Source organism: Leiobunum rupestre, chromosome 2 (assembly GCF_980474605.1).
Source record: "Leiobunum rupestre chromosome 2, qqLeiRupe1.1.hap1, whole genome shotgun sequence".
In the NCBI taxonomy this organism is placed as follows: Eukaryota; Metazoa; Arthropoda; class Arachnida; order Opiliones; family Sclerosomatidae; genus Leiobunum; species Leiobunum rupestre.
In genome coordinates, this window is record NC_143385.1 from 27034720 (window position 1) to 27047771 (window position 13052).

Below are 13052 nucleotides of genomic sequence, written 5' to 3' on the forward strand. Positions count from 1 at the left end.
GGTCAGGTTCGTAAAAATATAAATTGCTGAAATCTGGCGTCCTATTTGCTGTGGTACCCAAAATAGCGTAAAATTATAATAAAATGCAAATATTTAACTTTTATAGCTACGATTTAATCCATCATAACACTGCTACGGGCAATAACGTACCCCAAAAGATCCTTACGCTACCTAACTAGGGTTGCCACAAAATTTTGAGAATCAAATTCCCTGCCCATTTAAAGAGATTTTTCTTGAATTATTATTGCAGAAATTTGATTTTATATTTTATTTTTATCAGAAGTTAAGTTAAATGGACTTATATTTCAGTTAAAAGGTTATTGCAATGTTGAAAAAATTGCCAATGTTTGAAGGAAAAAATAACCATAGAATTTGTCATAGATCTAGAGTAAAATTACCTAAAAAAAGTATAAAAATTTAATTGAATTCTCTGACTTTTTAGGCCCATTTTTAAATATCCCGACTTTTCCCTGATTACCTTGGAGTGTGGTAACCCTGAATTATTTTTGGGAAACGTCTTCACCTCATTCAAAATGAGCGTGTAATTCCACAGCTTTGTTTCGATCGTATTCGTTATAGTGAATACTCGACTAGACTATTATTAAGTTAGAAGAAACCACCTATGGACTGTGAGAAAAATGATAAAATAGGCGAAAAAGTAGATTTGTCCATAATTAAAAGGGATAATATAGCTAAATCCTAAACAAATTTGAAGAAATTAAAAAACTTACTACTAACTCGTACCCAATAGGTCTTCGAGCAAAAAACGCGAAACTCGGATCAAATAGATCTTCGAGTAATAAACTAAATTAAAATTAAATAAAATAGCCAGAAATTCCAACGGTAGACCGGTTTCGTTCTATTTGGAACTCATCAGTACCGTGCGGGAAATCTGGCTGGCGACTGTTAAATCTAAAGGAGAAACTAAACCTAAACCTTAAAAATCTACTTTTTCGCGTATTTTATCATTCTTCTCACAGTCCATAGGTGGTTTCTTCTAACTTAACTTATTGTATATTCTATTCTCCACCACACTCCCCCTTTTCGGCTTTCCGTTGCTATATGCAACGCGTTTTGAAATTTTTAAGGTTTAGGCTTAGTTTCTCCTTTAGATTTAACAGTCGCCAGCCAGATTTCCCGCACGGTACTGATGAGTTCCAAATAGAACGAAACCGGTCTACCGTTGGAATTTCTGGCTATTTTATTTAATTTTAATTTAGTTTATTACTCGAAGATCTATTTGATCCGAGTTTCGCGTTTTTTGCTCGAAGACCTATTGGGTACGAGTTAGTAGTAAGTTTTTTAATTTCTTCAAATTTGTTTAGGATTTAGCTATATTATCCCTTTTAATTATGGACTAATCTACTTTTTCGCGTATTTTAAGACTATTATTGGCGCCCAAAGTATATTTCAAAACGAATGGGAAATCTAATCAGAGGCTAAGAACATATTTCGGGGACCAATTGACCAAAGAGGACTGACCTTCCTTCGACAACGTTGGCCTGCAGAATCTCTGGCTTCTTCAAGAACTTCGGATCGTGAGCGGCCAGCCTACGTTAAGACACAAAATTAGTTTTTAAGCAGGGTGGGCGCTTTTAATTTTTTTTAATAAAAATCAAATCAATCGTTCTTTTTTTAATTTAAATCGGATATTTTTTACTTTATTGAATTTATTCATTTTCATACAATTAAGGTCTTTTACTGTTTATTTAACGGATATTTTACTTTTATGAGTACTCTTGAATTAAATTAAATCTTAATTGAATTTAATTCTTATTTAATATTTTAGTTTTTTCAGATTTTTATGTATTTTAATTTTTGAAGAAACTGTTTTTGTAATTTTTATGCCTACATTAAAATACCTTGTATGATTTAAATCAATGATTTTTCCAAAAAAAAATAAGTGGTTTTAAATCTTGATAATAACAAGAATGTATTTATGGTGAGTGAGGGTAAGAATGGACATGGCGAAGTTTGGACACTTTTGAAAAATATTTATTTGAAAATGTATTCTTTGATGCCAAAGCGCAAAATTGGTCTCATTTTGAAGCCTTAAACATACCCTAAATCATGCAATTTATTACTAAATATTTACACCGCGACAATTTATACAGTCTTGAAATAAAACAACTAAAATTATCGAAAAAAATATCTTAAAATTTCATTGGAAATTTCGTTTTGTGGCTTAGGAAATAAGATATAGCATGCAAACATGAAATGGTGAGATAAAAATAAATTGTTTAAGTATTATTTTAAGCAATTTCGCGTTTTTCTAGTACACGAAATTATAATTTAATGAAGGTTTTGCCTTTTTTATAAGCATTTAAATTAACTAGTGCAAAGTTTAAGATTGAACAGCCTACCTTGTGATCAATCACATGTCGATTGTATTCAATTTTAAACGAGGTAGGATTTAGTTTAAGGTCTTTGCTTGAAAGGAAACTTTAAAAACAAGTTTTCATTCTCAAATTTCCCGGGAAAGCAGACGGCTGACTGCGTACGGCTGTGAGTTTGGAGCTCAACGAAACACATAGCTAGTTCCCTCTATGAGGCTGCCTCGCTTACATTGTTAGTGAAGGAGAGTCGAGGGGTCCGACACTCTTTCAAATTTCGTACACGCCAGTAATTTGAAAATTTCTAAATTTCAAATTAAAATCTTTTCAAATTTCTCAAATGTTTTGACAAATTTAAAATTTTTTATCGATTCTGACAAATTTCTCAAATTTAATAAATCTTATGAAATTTGATGGTTGTTCAGACGCTCAACTACTAGTTATTCAATTAACTTATGTTAATAGTTCCGGTCGATGTAAATATTCGCGAAGGGATAAAAAAAAACCCTTTTTTTTCGTTTCTTCATTTATTGTGTATAATCTTTAACGTTTTACTATGTTTTTTTAACCATTGATTCATTTTCGGGCGATATGCTTTTAACGTTGAAATATGTTTTTTAGTCTACTCAAAGCTAACTTCATTTATGAAAAATAAAATATTGATCAGAGTTCATCCAGATCTGCTTTCGGTTACTTGTCTTTGCTGTTGCTGCTGCCTAGTTTAAGTCGCGCTAGTTCCAGGGTTTTGGGATGGCTGAATTCTACTAGACACGAACATTTTTGGTCCGTCGATCCGGATTTCTAAGCCGGTTGTTTTACGTGGATTCTAGTCGCTGGGTTCACACCTTCGGATCATTCATCTACTCGGATCGGAAGCAAATTTCGTTCGCAATGCCGGTCACTGCTTTGGACAAAGCCATCGCCGAAAGATCTAAGGGCGAATTGGGTCTGAACAATATTTAGGAAGAAGAATTATGTTGCGACAATCGCCGGGCACGTTGAACCCCTTTCCCCCGTCTCGCGCGGGGGGAAAGACAAAACGTCACCGGCGTTAGGTGATTTAAATTTTAACCACCCAATGAAATACCGGGACTATTCTTTTTATTTTAAGCGGAGGAGCGTACTGGGGGGACCAACGGGTGGATTGAGAGAAAGGCTAAAAACGTATTTTCAACCCCCTCTCCCACTCCCTCTTTTTACTTCGCGACCAGCTCTCATTAAACATTATACCGCTCTGACACACTTTTGGGTCTTATGTCGCTTTTGTCCTTAGGTATAAATAAATACATTCTTGATAATAATCATTATTTATATGAGCCAATCCTGTTTCTATGTGATTTAAATAAAATTAAAATCAAGGGGTTTTTTATGTCAATGGAGAATGACGAAGTTCATTTTCCTGAATGATATGGCCTTCTTAATATATAATGTAAGCATCCACATAAAAAGTCATTGAAAAGCGTTATTGATTCTTCAGAGCCTTTTTAGACCGGCGAGCGCCATCTAGTGGCGCTGCAGGACTGACGTTCGGAGTACAAACGGGTGAACTCTTCTCATTACCTGGAACCATTGTCAGAGGTAAAACGCGGTTCTCGGCTATATATGGATACATCTCAGGTGATTTTGAAAAGTAGTCACGTGATTTTCGGCTTTAGGCATGCAACTCGCTTTCCTTTCGGCCAGAGGGACGAAACCCACATTGCTTTCGTCCTAGTTCCGAGGTACGTGTCATAATAATAATAATTCTTATAAAAATATTTGGAAAATTATATTAATTAATATTTATTAATAATTATTTTTATTAAATATTTATTAATAAATATTTTTAATTGATATTTATTAATAATTATTTTTAATTAATATTTATTAATAATTATTTTTAATTAATATTTATTAATAATTATTTTTAATTAATATTTATTAATAATTATTTTTAATTAATATTTATTAATAATTATTTTTAATTAATATTTATTAATAATTATTTTTAATTAATATTTATTAATAATTATTTTTAATTAATATTTATTAATAATTATTTTTAATTAATATTTATTAATAATTATTTTTAATTAATATTTATTAATAAATATTTTTAATTGATATTTATTAATAATTATTTTTAATTAATATTTATTAATAATTATTTTTAATTAATATTTATTAATAATTATTTTTAATTAATATTTATTAATAATTATTTTTAATTAATATTTATTAATAATTATTTTTAATTAATATTTATTAATAATTATTTTTAATTAATATTTATTAATAATTATTTTTAATTAATATTTATTAATAATTATGTTTAATTAATATTTATTAATAATTATTTTTAATTAATATTTATTAATAATTATTTTTAATTAATATTTATTAATAATTATTTTTAATTAATATTTATTAATAATTATTTTTAATTAATATTTATTAATAATTATTTTTACAGTTTATATTCATAATTATTTTTACAGTTTATATTCATAATTATTTTTACAGTTTATATTCATAATTATTTTTACAGCTTATATTCATAATTATTTTTACAGTTTATATTCATAATTATTTTTACAGTTTATATTCATAATTATTTTTACAGTTTATATTCATAATTATTTTTACAGTTTATATTCATAATTATTTTTACAGTTTATATTCATAATTATTTTTACAGTTTATATTCATAATTATTTTTACAGTTTATATTCCTAATTATTAAAGTCTTTTACGGCCGACCCTTTTACTCCTAGGACATTTCGACCCTAAATCCAAAAATCGGCCGACCGTCGTATCGGCCGACTTTAGGGTTTAGTACCTTTTGCCGACGTCGGCCCGACTCTAATTTGCTACAGGGGATTTACACGTGGGAGTAAAAACGACCAATCCTATTCTGGTGTGGCCTTTTAAATTTTCCATGGTAAATTCAGTCTCAATAAAACACACCCACCCATACCAACTTAATATTAAGGCGAGTGGCGGCTCCTGTCTAGTTTCGTTCGCTCCCACTAGATGTCGTTAGCGTATTAATCAAAACCAGTTGAGTAAGCATCAACATCTAGCCCAAAAAGTGTGGCAAATTGGGAGCTTCTCGCGTTGAATGGCTTTTCGGAATCACGTGAATATTAATTTATTAAACACGCAAGTTTAGGACAGACCGCTCGCCTTTCGTATAAGTCCTCGGAAGGTGCTGCCACCTAGAAGCGCTTTTAAAAGCACTTTGGTATATTTTTATTTTACTTTTTTTTGATAGAGCCGCCACTTGCTTTTACAATTTTTATTTAAAAACCATAATTAAAATGTGTTCATCCTTTCGAACGTTAATTAACTCTCCCAAAACTATTAAAGCTTGCTTAAATCAACTTTATAAAGATAGTATAAGTTAAGTGAAAAATGAAATAAGTAAAATGCTTCCTTTGCATCCTTTGTAATAAGGAAGTGGAATAATTGGAAAATTAGTATTTACTTATCTAATTTTTAGTTAAGTTTTATTTTGAATTTCTAACACTAACCTGTGAAAAGATAGTTTTATTTGAGTATTTACTCTTTTCAGATTTCATAACACAGTTTTTAACCAATGCTTAACTTTTAATAAAAAACCGAGTTTCAAAATTTCAATAAAACACGTCTGGCGATGAGCTTGAGACCGCCATTTTATTTTGGTATTTTTGATGAGATAGTTTTTAGTCAGACGCGGCGAAGATGGCGTTACTGTCGTACGTCAGTCATCGACAGGGCCGGACTGGCTAGTAGTTGGCCCCACCGGCCATGCAATCGTGTTGGCCTCATTTCCCATTAAGCCAAATTTTTCCACTTTGGCCCCGATCTGACCGGCGATCTATAAATCGTTCTAGTTAATTCTCCAATTTCTATAGTTATTTAAAAATGGCAAGCTGAGCAAACCAAAAAAACTAAATAATAGTTACTAAATTTAATAAAAGCAATTGTTCGTTGTATTTTGTCTGATAAGGCCCTTGTTATTATAGATGGCAATGATTCCAAGGAAGATTAAAGAATGGAACGACAGTCTGGCGAAATTTTGTAAATCTGTAATTAATCTTCTTTAATCTTCCTTGGAAATATATACCTGATTTGAGGCCTTGGCCAATCGCCAAAGCTTAATAGCTTATACTTTAATTACTTTTAAAAAAATAGGACCATATTCGGAGCATTGCATTAACTTGGCCCATTTCTTTAAAATTATATATTAAAAAATCGTATAAGCTGATATTCTACTCGTATTTCCAGGAAAATACATTTTTAAGGAACAAAATTATGAAATGTAAGTTTTTTTTTTGGTGCAGCTAGCGTCAACTATGTCCGTTTGATATTGATGAGTTACGTCCACCTAAATATTTTGTTTATCGCGAGTCCTACCTTATTGAAAACGTTTTGGGCGTGAAAACCATTTTGGCGAATAGACTGTGGGCTTTTCTATCTAAATGAAAATCCGCGGAACCCCAGCAGTAGGGTTGAATTCAAAGGGGTCAATATTATTCTCCATTTATTTTTTTAACAAAAATATGGATACTTAAGGGCTCGCAAAGAACGGAATAAAATTTACCTACACTAAAAATACAGGAACTTCTATAGTTAAATATCAGAAAATATACCGCGCCCAACCTCGCGGTATACAATTTGAGAACCATTTTTGTGAGCAACCGATGACTTTGGAGATTTCGAATGCGAGTGAAAATAAAACGGCCGGTAAAAAATGTCCAAGTTGATTTCACATTAGATTATTTCTGGACAATGCCAATATACAACTGTATTGTCTACAGTAGCCTACCTATTTACATACTAGATTACTACAAATGTGCAATAACGTAGTCGAATTATACGAGTTCTTTCAGCGTTGCCAGACGTACGATAATTATCGCGCAGTGCGATAATTTAATCAAAATTTTAAGGGCGTACTATAATCTTCATGGCGTACGATATCGTACCATTATTTCGATAATTCTGCCTCAACGTACTATAATGTACGATAATCTTTAGATTTTTTTAAAAACCTACGAACGATTTTTATTTTATTATTAATTTATATAACTTTTCTACTTAAAAATGAATGATATACATTTTCTGTACGCGTAGTCCAGAGTGTGAGTTTATTACTCCTAGCTATTACCTCAACATTTAAAACATTTTTAAACATATTAAGTTCAGTTAATAATGATAATAGACATTTTGTTTATTTCCCTGAAATAAAACTCCTGTAGTGCATTAAAAAATCATCTAAATTCAACGCATTTATGTATGAATTAAAATTTATCGCCAAAAAGAAATGTACGATAATTATCAGGAAAATCGATAATTTTTTGGCCTAGATACGATAATTTCAGATTTTCGATCTGGCAACGCTGAGTTCATTGTTGCTGCATATCTGCGCCTCTTCCCCGGTGACCCAATCGTCACGCTAAAGACCGTGTAAGCTTAGGCCTAAATGTTGTCAAACTACGAAATTTACATTACCAAAAAATCCCGAGATGAGCACGGTTTCTCACGATGAAATCAGGGTAAAACATTGTGGTTTCCTCTGAATATTTTCTTAATTAAGTTTATTTTAAGGGTTGAAACTGGAAATTTTCAGTAGCAAAATTCCGGAAAGAAAACTTATATGACCATTCTATACGAAGTTACGCGCCAATTATCCGGCTATTCGCACTTCGCAGCTGCTGGTTGAAATTGACTCTTGGTCTTGGGGCTAAAGCTTGGAGGAATAAAACCAGTATACAGGAGTTGCGGAGAGCTGCGAAATCGGTTTCGTCAGTGACCGTGAACTCGCGCGAGACGGAGGGGTTCAAACGCGACTAGCGCCAACTGCATTCGGAATTTTGCAACTATTCTCATTTTATAGCATTGTTTTCGCGTCATCTGGTTTGTTTTATTCCTCCAAACAAATACGAGTCATTTTGGAAAAAGGCGCAAGGAATTTAGAAATGTTTCAAAACAAACCAGACGACGCGAAAACAATGATATAAAATTATAATAGTTGCAAAATTCCGAATGCAGTTGGCGCTAGTCGCGTTTGAACCCCTCCGTCTCGCGCGAGTTCACGGTCACTGACGAAACCGATTTCGCAGCACTCCGCAACTCCTGTATACTTGTTTTATTCCTCCAAGGCTAAAGAGTCACAGTTCACCAAGGAGTATGCACGTAAAAGTTATGGACTTAAAATATGCTTTTTTGCGCCATAATTATCCAGCAAAAGTAACACGGATTTTATATGGCAGTAATGTTGATGGTATTTGGTAGCCAAAGACCTTAATTTTTACAATCTTGAGAGATTTGAAATATGTTTTTCTACTTGATTTCTTGTATAAAGTTTTACTAAAAATATCAGACACCTTTTCCCATCTTGAATGTTTGCTTGTTCAATCACTCGATTTTAATCAAATTATTCTGAACCGGCGAAGGGGGTATAGTTTGAATTTGGTGCCTAGCGCCCCCCTTAAACGTGATAAAGAATAAGCAAAATAAATTATAGAATTTAGTTTTCAACCGGTGACTAACTGCTATCTAGGAGCAACAAACACAGCACCCCACACAAGGAGAACGCAACCCGTCAAAAGTCGTGGATTTCCTTGTGTACATTTTTCATTGGCTAGACGCTTTAGCGCCTGCTGCCGTCGGAAGGGGGAAATTCGGAAATTGTCTCCCCCCCCCCGCCCGTAAAACGTTAATCGTAAAGGTTCGTGACGCTCGTCCAATGAAATTCGTACACAACCCTTCGTTAGCGTGTTTAAAGGCTAGCTGCGTTCTCATTGTGTTTGTTGCTCCTAGCTGCTATCCACTTTCAAATTACAGTGAGAATATTTTATTTTCTAATTCCTGTAGTACAATTCTCGATACACTTATCTAGCCCCCATCAATATAAAGTAGAACACAAGAAAAAACTTCATTAGTGTTTGAACCTTTAAAGCTTTATTGTTTGGACAAATGAAACATAATAATAAGCCAAGCTAATGCCAAAGGCACCGCCATAGGGCTAAGTCCACTATCGCTTTGTCAAGCCAATTACCAGTGACCCGGTTAAATTGCGTAAGTGGTGTTAAGCCTTTCACCAATAGCTCCCTACACTAACTAGCTATTACCGTTAATTCATAAAGTTTTTATGCAAAGGGGAAACCGAAGAACTCGGGGAAACCCCTTTAACCAGAGGGGAAAAACTGACTCACTCAACGCAGAAGGAGTTTTTACGAACCCGGCTCCTCTGGCTGCGATGCTAGAATTCTAACCACTTAAGAAGCTTCTTTATAGTTTGGACAATAATACAGCAAAGGCTAGGTTAGATTAAGTTTTGATACACTGCCTCAGGATCGGTGACCAATCTAAATCTAACCTAGCCCACACGCACCATCAATTTTGGGATAACATTGACTTAGGTTGATTTATATTGTCCGAATAACATGGAGTTTTACCGTGTTATTTATTTTACCTTCATTTCGGTGTAGAGAAATACTGGCACCATTTAAATCATCAATATTTAAAAATTATTCCAAATTGGGATAAAGCAGGATACGCGTCAAAGCAAAATTTTCTTTAAACAAAACTAAACGATAACTTATTAATTATGCACGTTGCTATTGTAAAATAATTTGTAAATCCAAATAACACTTCCAGTCTCGAAACCTACAGCTAAATTTTGTTTTCTTTTTGCATCAAGCGCAGAGAAAGTATTACCCCTAAACCTTTTTTTAAAAAGCTGCACAACACAACAGGACGTGTATCTATGGATAAAATTTAACTCGCTTAAAATGAAGGTGCTAGGAGTTATCGCACTCTGGGTGACACCAGCTTAGTGACGCCACTGCTAATGTCATTTAAGATTTCACATTAAACGAATCGTATTTTACTTGACATTAAACCCACATTATTTAATATGACCTTAAGCCAAAATTATTTAATTTGACACTAAACCAACATTATTTAATTTAACATTAAACCAAAAGTATTCAATATAATCCGAAAGTATTTATTTTTATATTAAAAATCTACACGCGTTTCAAGTCGGCAAGGGTTAAGCAAAGCACGGTAAACGTCTTAACGGCAACTGTAGAATCGTTTGACATCACTGCGAGTTAGCTTGACAAAAGGCCGGAAAGCACTGTAGAAGTTACATTTTTCGCATTAGTATTTTTAATTGGCCTTACCATTAAGGCTAAATTTATAGTTATTAAATAACTTATTATAAATATTTTGAAACCAAGTTAATTTTTAGGACTGAATTTTTGAGATCTAACATGAATTAAATTCACTGTTTATATTAAAATTGATGTGTTCTATTAAATACTTATAAGTGAAGAAATGAGCCAAATGACTTGTTACGAGCAATAAAAGCTTTGTTTACAATAATAATAGTTCTTTGAGAATGGTGCAGTGAAGCTAACGATCAACGACTCAGTCGTACAAAAACTGCCACTTAGCTACGAAAGACTTTGATTGGTGAAATTTCATCGTTTTCTGAAAATATTTTCACAATTGTAAAAACATTTTTTCACCAATAGGTGTTAATTATTTTTTCCCAATTGAGAATTTGTACAGCATCCTCTAAAACCTACGAATACCTTTCGTTCGATGGAAAAATAATTATTTTTCACTGAAAAACGCAACTTGAAAAATTGACCAGTTGCGAAAGCCAAATTAAACTTCTTTAATCTTGGAAAGCGATAGTCGCGCAATTTATTAACGAAATAAAAGCTTAATCATCTAAAATTTCAATCAAACACACCCTGTAAAATTATAATCTAATCAGAGTTAACCTTGAGCTATTATTACATTTAGCCAAATAAATATGTATTCAGCCTTAGTACTGTCTAGTAAATATAACACATCTTCGGCAGTTCTACGTTACTTCATTTTCCATTGTCCCAGTTACTAAAGAATACTTCTCATTAATCGATTTAAATTATTAGAATTTGAAAAACTTGTCTTTTCTTGTATATGAACATAATGAACTCTTGAGTCTTTATAACACTTTACTTCGCTTGAATTTTTTTGAGCAAGTACACGACGACTTAATACCAAACCAAGACAAAGTACAGCTTGAGGTTTACTATTTCGTCTTTGTAATTGCAACAACTTCGAACTACTTTACTACTGTCCACGTACGTTTTTCTTAGTTTTGTAAAGCAGGATAATTTCTTTAACGAACAGCTATTAAACAAATAATTAATAAAGAGGGTAAAGGAAAAAAATAAATCCCATCATAAGCAAATCATCCACTTATCCATTTCACCTGTAAATGGTTATTTTCAACAGTGCCTACGATTTTTACAAAGTAGACCTTATCACTAGATAAAATAAGCTTCGTGCGCGCGTCGTAGATGGCGTTGCTGTCGTTTTAGCTAAGAATATCTTAGGTGGGTTGCCCGCCATTCGATTAAGCGTTCTATTTTGTTATCCGATTTCCATATGTGTAAAACGTTTTCCGAAAATAGCTGCATGTGACCATTTTGACAAATAAATAATGGATCTGCAGGAGATTTTTATCCTTTACTCTCTTTACGCCTGCTTTTGAGTGGCTGTAAAAATTGTAGCCCCAGTACTCTGAACTTGATGAATAGTTCCTGGTGTAGAGTAAGTTGTTTACCTTTTGTTTAAGAACAAACGAAAAGAATGCATCTATTATGATCACTTAATAAGCTAATTGGTCAGATGTGGCCCCGTATACACGCTTATTTTAATATTGAATTTAGGAATCAAAATATTTATCTTCCAATTACCAAAATGACCTATAACCCTAAAAATCCAAAAGTCGTCTGCTTTTCCCCTTAATACAGTTGATAATTACACATTTGAGAAGATAATAATGGCGATATTTTTGTCTGCTTCTGAAGCTTATTAATAAGTTTATCTTTTGAAAGGGTGAATGCAGTAGCAGCCCTCAACCGCTAAGGGTAGGCTGAGAAAAGGTGCCAGAGATTTGATGAAACCTAAACAAATTAAAAAATAGCAACACTATGAAATTACCTTAAAAAAAACTAAACGTTAACGGCTAATTGAAATATCTTTAAGTAAAAAATATAATCTTATGAAATACCAATAAGATTTTTAAATAATTTGCAACCGAAAAATATCGCTACGCCCCCTTTGGTTCACAATTGAAACCTATATAGGTAGCGGCTAAAGCAGACGCTATTACTTTTTCCTCATCGCTATTGGTAAATTTAACTTAATAAATAATGACACTTCCATTTTAATATAATTTTAATATCGTTTGCTTATATTTTGATTTATTTAGTTCATTTAAAAAAGCCCGATCTTTTAACTTTTTAATTTGACTCTAGGAGACGATAAATCATAGGCGCTACCCCGGATAAGCTAGCGTAATTGGTAAATTTAACTTAATAAATAATGACACTTCCATTTTAATATAATTTTTACATCGTTCGCTTATATTTTTAAAAGTTCATTTAAGAAAAAACGTTTTTATGACTTTTTTATTTGACTGTAGCAGACGCTAGATCATAGGCGCTACCTCAGATAAGCTAGCGCCGTTACGCCCCCTAGGCTCTTTTCGGTCGCGAATAAAATAATATGGGGATCATCAAATTTGTAGCCTAACTTTAAAACATTCTTAGCACTGCTATTGGGCAGTTACTTCTAAGCTCATATCTGGTTCTCTACCCTATTAAATGCACCCTGGTAGAGCGTTTGAAATAATTACAGTGAACGATTAACGAGGGGTCGGACATTTGCCATTATTTTGTACGGGAT